The sequence below is a fragment of the Muntiacus reevesi genome, chromosome 4, assembly GCF_963930625.1.
Source record: "Muntiacus reevesi chromosome 4, mMunRee1.1, whole genome shotgun sequence".
NCBI classification, from domain to species: Eukaryota; Metazoa; Chordata; class Mammalia; order Artiodactyla; family Cervidae; genus Muntiacus; species Muntiacus reevesi.
Genome location: NC_089252.1, coordinates 126,172,257 through 126,186,352, shown reverse-complemented (window position 1 = coordinate 126,186,352; position 14,096 = coordinate 126,172,257). Strand labels below are relative to the sequence as shown.

Genomic DNA, 14,096 nt, shown 5'->3' with positions numbered 1-14,096 from the left:
AGCTACTGAATTTCATTCATTTACAGTATGATACTTTTACGTTTCAAATAAGCCACTGCAAGTTCCTGTATATCCATTATATTTTACTTACAGATGCTTAATGAGCTCTGAAATATACTATAATTCTTTGAAATTGATAATCCTTTTTTAGGGAACTGTTTTTATTTAAAACTGCAGATTGGTATGCTTAGTATGCTGTCACATTAACTTCTGGTCACAACCAGCATTTTTTTAGATGAATTAAGGACAAAAGGAAAAGAATTGTAAAGGAGGTATCAGTACAACACCAGTAAGAAATATTTCATAGAACTTTTGTTCATATAATGTGTAAGTGTGTTTGGCAGCAATCTGTGTTTGGATGTCATTCAAAAACATTAGAAAATATAGATTTAGTGGACTAATTCACTTATTCAATAAACATTGTATGGAATGCTCTTTTCCTACTGTTTGCCAGAGTCAAAAGATGATAAAAATATATATATCATTGCAAAATCTTGAAAAAATTGCATTTTTTCATGTGACCACATACATTAAAAATCTAAATATACTATACGTGCAAGTATAAATGTACAGATGTGGATAAACAAGATATTTAGGATATAAAAGAGCCTCGTGCCCACAGGTAAGGAAAACAGAGCATATCACTTGACAAGAATGGTCCATTATAATACTTTACTATAAACCACCTCTCATATAGGTGCTCTTGTGTGAATTCAGCACAGAATACTTCTTGAGAAATACGTTATTATCAGCATATAATGTCTATAGGAGTCTTAAGGGGGAAAAGAGGGCCATTTAAGACTGACGCTGTAATTACTAATTCACGACTCCTGCAGCCTATGGTATGCCACTGCGCTACCACTGACTGTGTTTATATGCCTCTGTAAGCACCGAGATTTCTACTGCAGAGTGAGCCAGGCAGACTTGGGTTAGTGAGTTCTTGAGACCAAGATATGAAACCAGATAGAGGAAAAATAATCTCTGGCTAATGCTCTGAGACACCTGTTGTCTAGATTATAATTGACACAAAATGATTTGTTTCTTTGTGCTTTCACTGTTTATTTACTTTCGTGTCAAAATCAAAATTTGAGTTTTGTTGGATATAATCAAATATATACTCAGAAGGGAACTACATTGAGGAAAAAAGAACAGTGTGATTAAAAAGCCAAGGAATTCATTTAAATCTAGAGAACCCATAAAAATCGAGGGTGGGCTTGGTGTTCAATTCCCTTAGAAATGAGGGCAAAAGGAGAAAGGCTATTAAGATGTAACAAAAGATATACAGAAACTGTCTAAGGAATATATGTCATAAAAGAAAAGAAGTAACTCTTCTAAAGAGAAAATGGAAGATAAAAACATTTGCCTGTTAGTCACCCGAGAGAGCATTTTGAAAGTCAGGGTGGAAATGGTATGTATTCCATGACTATAATCCCCAAAAATGCACACAAGTTACATAGACTGCAAACGTATTACACAGAAGTAAGATACTACATATATTTAAGTAACATTGAGGTGAAGTATGATCATCTTATTCTGAAAATCTCCTTATTATGTGTGTAGATTGTTTTTAGTTAAAATACTAAAGCAGGGTTGCACTCATGAAGCCAGTCTCTTTACAACTTCAGCTATATTTGCCTTTTATCTCTTTTGTATGTAGAACAAACTCACCCCACTGCATACCTTCAGTACTTAGAGTCTCCTCTATCTACTATGCTTTTTCTGATGTTTACATAGTCTTTCATGCCTCAACTTATATATTTTTGGTTGACCAGAGTCCCAAATTTTACCTTGTTTTATTAGCTTGTTTTATTATGTAGTAGCATCTCTCATTATTTTAAGACTACCTGAGTTAACTTTTGTTGTTTTTAGATGTTTGTATCTTTCCCCTAGCTCCCTAAATGCAAGGAACGTGTCTACTCTGTTTGCTTGTATATTCCCAGCACCCAGAATAGTGCCTGGCATGAACAGAACAGGCATGTCCTGGTGCTTATGAAGGAAGGTCATTATTCCTTAATAATTCCCCTTCCTTTCAGTTTGAAAAGGTAACAGTGTTTTTGTACAAATTTATTCTATTGCATCTGTATCAATACAAAAGTAGTTCCAGTAGTTATAAAGTAAAACTCTATATATAAACTCCTGAAAACAAGGCCTCAGGCAAAACAAATAAAAATTTGAGGTATTGATATATACACAGGTGGCTTTGTACATGGCTGTTCGGTGGCATCACCGACTCAATGGACATGAGTTTGAGCAAACTCCGGGAGACGGTAAAGGACAGGCAAATCTGGTGTGCTGCAGTCCATGGGGTCTCAAAGAGTTGAACATGACTTAGCCATTATACAAGCCTCTGAGCTCTGAATCTAAGAGTCCTCAAATTAGTTTCTTCCCCACTGCATTAAAAAGGAGCAAGGCAAGACAAAAGGCAAGGACCCAACTAGAGTTAAATGCACTTAACTTAGCCCTCAGCCTCTGAAATGCATTCCTTTCACACTGTTATGGTCACACCAGTTGTTTAATTATTGACTACATACATACCTGTTTTTAAGTGACCATCAAGTCCTTCCAGTGCCACTCCTTTCTACAGCCTCAACTATTAACACTATGGACCTTTCACTAGAATTCCCTGGATCTTATCCTGACCGATCAACTAAAGGTTTAGTGCTGGAAAAACCAAGGGCCCTGCAGGAGTCTGCTCCAGCATTAATGTCAGCAGGCATCCTCTCTGACAGGTCAGCACCCAAACTTTATGAGCTAGGCATCTGTTGTTTTGGCTGCTCTAAATTTAGTTGTTTCCCTTCTTTTAACAGCAGAGCTCTCTTTCTATGTGGTTGAGTGATGCTTTGTACACCTCTCAAATCCAGGGATGACACAAGGATCAGCTCAGGGAAAAAATCGTATTTTATAGCCTTCATCATAGTGATGAACTTGGGGAAAGTGACCCAAGTTGTTCTAGCCGAGATGATCCTAGACATTTTTGGGAATAAAAAAGTGTTCTCTTTATATAGGGATATCTTATATGTCTGTAGCCACCGAGAACATTCCTGCCACTTTAAAGGAAGATCCTGATTGTAAATAAAGCAATGGCAGAGAAACATAGAACTAAGGAGATAGGGAGGGATTGGGATTGGGGGACAATAGGTCTGATCCTGATCATATAGCTTGATTTCCCATTTTCAGCTTTGACGCAATCCAGAATATTCCTGGATATTATGGTAACATGAGCTTTAAAACCCCTTTCTCTCTAAACCATTTTGAGTTAGATGGCCTTTTTGAAAGTTTTAAAGAGTCCATTTGAGTCAGTTCTAAGGAGATGGATGAAACTGGAGCCGATTTTACAGAGTGAGGTAAGTCAGAAAGAGAAACACCAATACAGTATATTAACGCATATATATGGAATTTAGAAGGGCGGTAATGATGACCCTATATGCAAGACAGCAAAAGAGACATGGATGTAAAGAACAGACTTTTGGACTCTGTGGGAGAAGGTAAGGGTGGGATGATTTGAGAGAAAAGCACTGAAACATGTACATGACCATATGTGAAATAGATGACCAGTGCAAGTCGATGCATGAAGCAGGGCACTCAAAGCGGGTGCTCTGGGACAACCCAGGGGGATGGGCTGCGGAAGGGGGTTCCGGATGGGGAGACACATACATACCCATGGCTGATTCATGCTGATTTAAGGCAAAAACCATAATACTGTATGTAAATAAATTAACTTTAAAAAAAGTAAAAGAGTTCTTGACTAATAAATAAGGATGAAGAATGATCAGATCTGCCAACAGCAGACAATTTGAAAAATCATTTCATTTCCATTTCCAGTGGAGTGAAGCTTTTAGTAATGAAATGTCTTACTGAGGCTCACCATGTCAGAGGAGGTCTTCACACCCAGATCTATGAGACTCCAAATTTCATGCTTTTAGCACACTGCCATGATGGTCATCTGGACTCAAACCATGAAGTACAGTTTCTTATGGCTCTTCAACTTCTTTTGATCACTTCTACCTCCTTGCTTCCATCTGTTCTGCATCTTCTACCACTGAAGAGTCTGATGATTATGATTTCTTATGGTTGAGTATTCATTCTAGAAATAAACTCTTGGGTTTGAATCCAATTCCTTCTACATAACAGCTGTGAGACCTTAGCAACATTTTTCCACATTTTTCTCATTTAAAAAATATAAATTTGTACCAATCTCAAAAAATTCTTAGGAATGTTAAATGGAATGATGTGTGGAAAGTAACATTAAAAAGTGCTTGACATAGTAAGAGTACAAGAATATGATTAACCTTTAATCATAAATTAAATTTTGGACAAATTTTGTGTTTGTTCGAAAATCCCCCATTCAGACCAATCTTACATTCCAATTAACCTTGCATTCTTTCTATAAGCCTTTCCCAATTAAAACTACTGTTTCCTTCTATCAGATCAGCTAGAAAGTCAATTATGATAATCCACATTGTAATGTATACAGCTATTGGTAATCATTTCCAAATGTGCTTGATTCTTAACATGAAGAATTGTCAATTGATGGACTTCACACTAGGTGGACATAATAACTGGGGCTTGAGTATATTCACTGCTCAGCCATTTCTATCTTGAAATAAAGAACCAATAGATTCAAAAACTTCCATCAATGTTCAGAAAACAGTGAGAAGCTGTGTAAGTGCCAACGAGAAAAATAATGTGAGATGAGGTTGGAAATCTAGCAAACTACAACACATGTTTTCCCATCACCTCTTTGTAGCCTCTAAGGAGGGGCCTTATGACTCTGTACTTTACAAATAAGGAAATATGTATATAAAGATAACATTTAATATCATAATGATACATCAATGACTAAAGGCTAACTGAACAAGTGACTCAGGATCAGTGACTTCTCTTAGAGAATCATCCCTTGAATAATTTTTAAAATAAATTTATTCCAAAGTTAGAGTCACAAAAGTAATGACAGTATATTAAATTGTCCTTGTCTTTTCAATGGAAAGAATAAAGACTATTCAATACACAGTGAAGATGTTAATTTTTGTTTTTACTTTTGATAAGAGCAAAATAGAGAGAATTTAAAAATTTACTTGAGTTTTTCTTTATTAACCACTGAAGCTGTATGAGTCAGTAGGTGAAAATTAATAAAAGCTTCCTAAGTTTGTATACAGGCAGATAACCTAACTTCTGAGTATCCTTTATTGCATCTGTAAAATGGAGAATCTCTTCACTATCAAAAGCATGTAAGGCAAAGCATATATATATATTTTTAAATTCAGTGAGATACAACTGTCGTGAAAACAGAGATGCAAATGTTATCAATGGAAGAATAAAATTTAAGAAGATGCCTGAAAATACATGCCATTTGTTTGGACTTTTAAATATTACTGTCTTACCTCTAGTCAATCAATTTTGTTCTAAAAATTACCATTGGGATAATTTTTACACAGAAGTTCTCAAAAACTTTCAAATCATGGTACATTCCATTTAAATGTGCCAAATACATGAACAAATTACTCTCCCTTATTTATCTATACATACCTGTTGTGAAACTAATCTGAGCTGTATATAAACTAAGAGAGAAATCTCTTGGTTACTGACAAAAAATGAATTCAGCAGGTAGAGATGAGTATGGGGTCTAGAGTACCAAGTTCCCAGTAGTTTCTAAAGTAAGATGATTCATTAAGATATGAAGAAAAAAGTAGGAAAGAAGGAAGGAAAAAAAAGAGGGCAGGCAGGAAGGAGATAAACAAGGGGAAAAAAATGGCAGGGAGGGAAGAGGATGTAAGAGAATTACTGTATCACGCTCTTAGCTGGAGAGTTGAACAAATCTTTTCTACTCCGGCAGTGAGTAGCAACATGGTTCAATGCATACGGGTCTGAAAGTCCAGCAGTCAGAGAAATCAAACTGTTGCTATGTGTTCAATATATAAATGATGAAGCAGATCCTCAAAGGCATAACAGAACTCATCTATGCTACTCTTCCCTGAAGAAGTCGACACTCTTCTATCATTAATATTCATCCTGTGTTATCTAGGAATGGTTCTGAAAGTCTCTATGATTCTCCAGGAAAAAAACAAACAAACCAAAACCAAACAGGAACCTTGTATTTTAAGTACATTTCCCCCCCACAATTTTAAAGCAGGCAATTTTAAACCATTTAGGAATAGGTTGGCTTTTTGTGGCTTTTCTAGAATTATTAAAGTCAAACTCTCAAGATGATTGTTTGGCATTTTATATTTAATATTATAATTGAATAAAAATACAAAAATAGGTACATTACCTGCAATGTCACATTGTTAACTAAGCTTTCATGTACAGGAAATTCTGTACAAAGACAAAAAATTCAAGCATTTTTAGGCATATAATGGTCTGGTTTATAGATATTTAAAAATAAAACTTGTGGCCTTGGATTCTGGACATTGGTTAAAATAAGGTAGTGAAGCTATTCTATTTCTAAAGAGATGCTAGTGCTCTAGAAATATGCTCTAGTGCCCAACAGTTCACTTTATTCATTTGTCAAATCTGATAAAAATGCTACAGATTAGGCAGAAAGCCAGCCCTGTAAACCAGGATCTGGCAGACACTCCAAGCCAGAAACAGATTCCATGCTTTGCTACCTTGTCTTTCTCCTGAGAAATCGTGACAAATTTTCCTCTTAATAGTCACGCTAACTCAGAGCCTGCCTGTTAGAGGAGCTTAGCTAGGCCTTGGTAACCTGTGTTGTATCATTTATCCTTGTTTCAAAGGCCATCAAGTCATTGGTCTAAAAAAAATTTGTTAATGACTTTTCCCTCAAAAATAAGCAGCTTCCATATTTCAAGGGTGGAGAACAAGGACCAACCCACTGTTTATAATACACAGAATACCAGGGTGTGGGTGTGTGCGCAGAACATCATCTGGAAAAAGATATACTTAACTGACTTTTTCTCCTTCTCAAGGAAAGAGCAAACAGTTCCAAATTGACATTTTCATGTAGCCTGCTGCTATGCTGCTATACTGCTGTTTATACTTACAGTTACTTTCACATAAAATTAAGTTTGAAAAAAAAACTAACAATAATCTATCCTAAAAGCAACACTATGTGACGTTTCAGTAATATTCAGAGATTCTACAGGAGTACAAACCAGTTCTCAGATATCTGTGATGACCAGGATGAGGTACAGGAATGCTTAAGAGTCTCTGTAGGATTCTGGAAGTATAAAAGCCAATCTAAGGATGTGAAAATATTTTAAATAATTATTTCAGCTTTATCCACTAGTGTTAATAAGCTGAAAAGTTAGACTGATTCATGGTTTTAACAGTCTCACCTTTTGCTTGGGTCACTTGTGTGTAATCAAAAGAAATTCCATGAAAGAAAAGCTATTTTGTCAATTATGTAAAGCTTCTATATATCGCATTTTGCAAGTGTTGACATGAAGTTTGTTATAGCTGAGCATGTTTTGTGTGAGTATTTCCATGTGTTTTTGCCTTCACGTTGATGAAAATATGCCAATAAATCTGAAAGTAGCAATTACTAAATCCAATTATCTGCCTCCAGCTAGAGTGAGGCTTGGGCTGGCATGCAAGGAGACTGGCCCGGAAGCGAAATGAGCCTCAGATAAAAACAGAAGGCTGTCCCCTGGAGGCCACACCCACGGAACTGTCCCCAGAGGTGTTTGTCTGCTTTCTTCTTTATTCGCCTATGCCGTAAAAGTTGGTTGTAGTCTGGGAGGGTGTGGGAGGCCAACAGGAGATATCGTGTCTCATTTAAGAAACTGGAGTATCAGAAGGCTTTGTATTTAAATAATTCTCTGATTCTACTAGTGCTTCAATACCTATGGGTATTTTATCCTTGATTAGCTAAGTGAATGATTTAGAAAGAAAAAGAAAACATCTACTGCAGGAAACAACATATAACCCTCTTACTTGTATAATACCCTTTGGCAAAAATAATACTGCACTATATGAACTCTAGGCACTTTAGAACTATAAGCAAAGCTACACCGAACAAATAGAGAAACAACAGGTTTGTTTAGTGGGATGAGGTGAGACCAAATTTCAGTATCATACCTGGATTGAATTAATTGGATATTTTGACCAAAATTCATTCCTGAGTGAGTCACTTAGTTAAATGTCTTAGGCATAGTCTGGGGGTTGCTGCAGCAGGACTGTTATCTAGCCTGTGCAATGAAATGCTGTGTGATAGGGCTGCTAGGAAATTGCATTTTAACCAAACTATTTCAGAAACCAAATTATTTCACCAGATTCTTATACTTGCTGAGAAAGGCCATTCTCATCCTACATGGGAATTTTCCAGCTCCCATTTTGTAAAAACAGTTAAAATATAGAAGGCATTTATTATCTTTATAAGCTTTACAGTCTTCCAGGGCTCCTCTTCAGCAAAATGACTCCATATGTAGATAACTAATATGCTCGACATACTACTGGTGAGACCAATACAGGAATGATTGATTTCTTTCTATCTATGCAGCGGCATAACCCAAATGATGAACTCTGACCTCCTCTCAATTACATTACTGGTAAGTTACGGAAACCAACGTGCTACATTCCTTCCAAGCATTGAATGTATTTGTAAAGAATCAGAAATAGTTCTAAACAATTAGAAATTATGGTTTAAGTGTAGAAAAAATTATAGGAATTACAGACATTTTTTTAAACTGCTTTGGATTTTCCAAAGACATGTCACAAAATTTCTTTCTAACACATCATAAATGTGCTATTGCTATTCTGACATAGGTTCCAATTTGTTTTAGAACTCTCTTAAATAATGTTTTTAAATTTGGAAGGCAAATATTTTTAAAAGAGGTTTCCTTGATATAGGACTTCTGCAATTATATTTAAAACTATAGAAATAACAGCCCCAATGCTTACTCTTCCTACAACATAGCAGTGTTTCTTACTGCACACTTTAAAAGTTTTCCTTTTTTAAATAATCTAACAAAAGTTAAAGTTTTATTCATATACAAAAAGAAAATACTGTTGCTCTCTTACTTCCAGTAGATTACATGACTATATTTACAATATTATTTAATATACATTTATTTTCTTATACTAACACATATGAGTAGAATGATGCTCATACATGCCCAGCTATCACAGTTCATCTTATAGTCAATATAAAAATGGCTCTTCAAGAAAGAATACTCCTAAAATGACAGAGAAGATAGAAGAAAAACACTATTTCCTTCAGACTAGAAAGATTAAATCATGCTTTTAAAAATTGGCCACACTTAATGGAGAGGTTTGAATCAAGTTTATAAAAACATTATGAAAAAATAATGCTCATTCTTAAAGAAATTACTAAAGATACTGATCTAAACCCCCTTACCTGAAAAAGCAATGATAATCATGTTGATTATATAAAAGATTAAGAACAAATTTACCATTATGCAAATGTTGAAAGAAACAAAATCTTAGAAGAAACTTTAATGCCCTGTTATGTCTAAATTATATGAAAATATGACTTCAGTTTATTTGTTACCTGCATATAAAAGGTATACTGAGAGGTTTTATTTTATTTTTTTTCCAAATCCATGATTCATATAAAAATCACTTCTTCCCTAAGCCATAGAAGAGCTGTATAAAGGGAAAGATCTATACCCCCATTAATTCTGCCTCTGGGTATTCCTAGTCTTTTCAACCAAATAAATATTAAAAGCATCCCTAAGACACTGTCATCTTTCATTAAATGGTACTTTTTACAGAAGTACTCCCTAGTTTCAGCAGATTATATGCTACTGTCCATTAGTCTTGAATCCTTTCAGAAAATATTACATAATATATACATATATATACACACACACATATATATATACACATATGTGTACATACATATATTCTTAAATACTAGTTTAAATTATTTATTTGGACTGCCATATACTTTATTCCTATTTAAAGAGCTTTGAACAATTTCAGTGGCAAATAATTTCAACTAGAAAGCATCTCACACGTTAAACTTTTGATACAGATGTATTTATGACAAGCAAATCATTGAAAAATTTTTAGAATCACAAGTGTTTTAGGTATTTAATTTTAGTAAACATTAGTTTTTAGCAAAACACTTGTAAAACCCACACCTACATTATTCTATGCCAGAAAATCTAACTTTGATCTTGGTAGTCTGTAATATTAGATGAAATTTGCTCTGTTATGTAATCACGCTGTTTACTTTTGCTTTCCCTTCCCCAAATCATTTAATCACTACCATTAGGAAAAAAAATATTATGTTCCAATTTGGAATTAATGGTATCTCTTCCTAGCTATTACACAAACCGGAACTCTTTTAAGAGCTCAAAGTATTTCAGGCTTGCATAATTGTCTATGTTAAGTGTGAGATTTTTAAGATTAGATGGCTATAAAAACCTAATTTGGGAACTCAATATAAATTGATTTAGTATATTGAACTTAAAGGAGATGAATTGATGTTATATCTATGGTGTCATTAGGCAAGTTCAAATTAGCTTTCAGATCTAACATATTCTGCATTTTATTTATTAATCATCTAGTTCATTTTGCAAATACAATTAAGAGACGTTACTATATTCTAGCTTTATTTTCAGTTAGCACCAAGTCTAATATGCAAATCTTATAAATACCATAACCATTTTCATATTTCTGAACTAGAACTATCTGACGATTTGACCAGACAGAATAACTAATACTCTTCATTATGAAATGAAGTTCAAAACTATTCTGCAACAATTCTCTATTGTGTGGTATTTTATAAAATTAGTATTTTAGGATTTCCCCTGTAGAGCAGCAAACTTTAGTTCTGATAAAAATACATTAAAGCCTAATTACCATATTGGCTCTGAAACATTAATAAGATTTACTAAGATATTCTTTTAAAAGGAGAAAAGATGAAGGTTGTATGAAACTGTTATGTTAGAACATTTTATGAGATGACAGGGCAATAATTTCCTACAATATATCATTTAAAGTCTTACTTCAATCCACTCACTATATATTGGAATTAGTTCTGACTTCCGGTATATAAAGGCGTAATTTTTTTTGTAAGCACGTGAAAAACTCAATACTCATGTGCATGTCTTTTACATGTCACTGCTATAATTAACATTTGTTAAGAGTTTTGAACATAAATATCACAAACAAAGCCCAAACTTGCAACTTTCCTAAGACACGGTGAGAAATAACCAAGTAAAATCTTAATTTGCTCACATGGAAAGCAATTCTCTTTCCAAGTTCCTTCTCTCTTCATGTGTAAACTTGTTAATTCAGATGTACACAAGTGAGGCAATTAAACAATTGTCCTTTTGTCCTTGTAACCGAAAGGTGGCACCTCTAAAAATTAGAGTTAGCTTTCAACAGAGGTACTGCATTAAAAAGGAAAAAAACAAAACAAAACAGGCATTTAAATGTCAAAGCCTTAGAAAGATCTTGTTTCTGTGATTTGAGGTTAATTCTACTGAAATAGGAAAGATAAGTGTCTCAAATGGAAAATAGTTTAGAAAACAACACCTATTAAATTGACAGTAAATAAACGCAGCTCTTCTCTAGATCAGTGTATAAACTTGTCCACTAAGATATGTAGTGAAAATAATACTTTTTGGGATACATAGGTTAGTGTGGAAAGTCAAGTAGAGTTGAGAAAGAAGGCTCCCTTTTCTTATCCCAAGTGGACACATAAAAAAATAAAGTAGGACTTGGCATTTCCTCTGATAAATCAAAGGGGAAGATTTATCTGGACGCCAACATCTGCTGATTTCTCTGCACTCATGTAGGATCCACTTGGAATGCTTTCCCATTGCATTCAACTAAGCACTTCTTTCTACTTCCTCCCATCTGACAGCCATCACTTATCTGTCTTTGATGAATAACAAGAAAGGAAAGCTTATATCACTGACGATGGAATTAGAAATTTCTGAGGCTACCATCAAGGTTCTGTCCACCAAGTCCTGTTCACCTAACCTATCAGGCAGGCAACCAGGGCACAGAGTTGTTTTGATATCTTTCTCTGTATTATAATAAGAGATGAGAACAAAAACATTTTCCCCATTAAGATTTTTGAAATTTGAGGCTATCTTCCTACCATTACTTTCTAAACTTTGTTCCAGTACAAGAGAATTCTTGGCCAACTGAGCTTCCATGTGCCTTTTAAATGGAGTACTAAAATTGTATAAGCATCAAGTTTACATCTATTAAATATACTTATTGAAAGAAAATAAGGCAAAGCACGAATTCAATATCTGGGAAATAAAATGCAAACAGCAGAAAGATAGAATGAAATCACAATTCATACACAAATGCAGCTTTAACACAAAAGTTAAATGTTTGCTTTGTTTTAAAGGGTTAATCTTCAAGAAAGTCAAAATCAACATACACACAAAGCTAACTAGATTAGCTTTCTCAAAGCAGAAGCCCAAGCCTCTTGATAGGACTAGTGTAACTTAAAAATGTCTTGAAACTTTATACATATACATATATAGGTATATATATATACATATATTTTGCTCCTCAACATAAAGGCCATACCAAAGAATCTCAGGAAATTAATGTTTTTAATTTTTTTTTTTCTCTATTGGAAAAGCTTCTCCAAGTTCAGACATTACCACTGATGGACAATACCAAATAGCCTCACAGGACAGATGGAAACAGGAAGAGTCAAATGGTGGGCACTTAAAAGCAACAGCAATTAAGCAGTTGAAAGTGGGTTGAAACGGTGGTTTATTTTTGTTCCATTTGAAGGATTCAAGTGAGAGACACAGCCTCTTGCAAGGAGGAGATCAAGTCAAACTTGACACTTCCCCTCTCTGCACAGCTTCTCTACTTCCTTTATTCAGTTTAATTGCTTTCCTTACTCTAATTTTTGCAGAGGTTGTATTCTATCTCGTTCCTTCTCCCCTGCCCTGGGCAGAAAAAAAAAAAAAAAAAAAAAATCTTTCTCCTTTCATCACTACCTTCCTCTTTCCTCTGAGAAAAGGCAACCCTCTCCAGGAGGAGAAAAAAAGCCCTGTGCGTGCTTCGGATGGGAGGAGGGAGAAGAAGAGAGAGAAAGGAGTTCGGGGGGTGGGGGTGGTGAGGGATAGAAATTGAGGGTGGGGGGCGGAGGAGAGGGGAGGAGAGAAGGAAAGAAGAAGATGGGGGATGCCCAACATCAACTCCAGGCTCTGAATCACAGGCGCTGGGCTAAGTGCTTCTCCAAGAGATGCACATGTGGTCTCATTACACTGCTCACAATAGGCCACCCGGGGCTCCCTTCCCAGGTCTGTCCCCCCCACCAAACCCCAAGTGTGCCGAGAAGAAAACCTTCTGGACGGATTCAAGCACATAGGCACCGCCGAGGTGGCCGTGCCGCCACTCCCGCTGCCTTACCTGGAGCGGGGAACAGGAGAGGATGCCTGCTCGCCGGTCCCTACAGCTTCCCGGGGCTGACCGGCGCACACGACTCCTTTCGCTGCCTCTGCTCTTGGAGGGGCAGCCTGCAACACAAAAGGGGGGTGTGGGTGTGGGTGTGTAGGAGGTTTTCCAGGGCCACCAGCTGGTCCCAGCTGGCCGCCCCCACCCTACACACACCCCTCCGGGGCTCCAAGCCCCGCTCTCCGCGGAGCACCACCCTGGGGGCTTGCCCGGGTGCAGTCTCAAGTTGCCGCTGCCAAGTGCTGCCGCCGCCGCTGCAGGAGGAGGAGGTGGACGGACAGTGGGGGCAGCACTCGGTCTAGAGCATCCCCACACTGCAGCTTCTCCAGGAATCCCTCCAGTGAGGAGGCGGCCGCCCGTCAGCTCCCAGCCCCGGCCTCCTGATTGGCTCCGCCGCCGGTACGCGGAGCCGGAGAGCCAATCCGGGCGCACTAATAATAGGTGGATCCGCGCAGCCCACAGCGCCCATCCCAGCTCTGTTCGCCTCTCCATCCCCACAGCGGACAGGGGCTTGAGGAGGGGGTCAGCTGAGAGGGGGGCCGATCCCAAGGAGACGTAACCAAGGACATCCGATAAACCCTCTGGGTAGTCACAGGAATGCCCCGCAACCTGTTCAGCAAGCCGTAAGCACAGGAGAGGGAGACAGCATAATAAAAAGCTTTCCACCCCCCCCCTTCTTTCTCTCTTTTCTTTCTTTCTTTCTTTTTTTTTTTTTACTTTCAATCAAAACC

At 36.7% G+C, this 14,096-nt stretch overlaps 1 protein-coding gene across 1 annotated transcript in view; it reads right to left on the bottom strand.

Moving 5' to 3' along the window:
• Positions 1 to 13,584, bottom strand: part of SYT1 (synaptotagmin 1) — a 580,172-nt gene extending 566,588 nt beyond the window's left edge. The window contains exons 1-2 of the mRNA XM_065934135.1: positions 13,522 to 13,584; positions 13,321 to 13,427 (exon numbers count right to left, since the gene is read on the bottom strand). The gene's annotated coding sequence lies outside the window, so the exon portion shown is untranslated. The remainder of the gene's footprint in view (positions 1 to 13,320; positions 13,428 to 13,521) is intronic.
• Between the last annotated feature and the right edge of the window lie 512 nt (positions 13,585 to 14,096).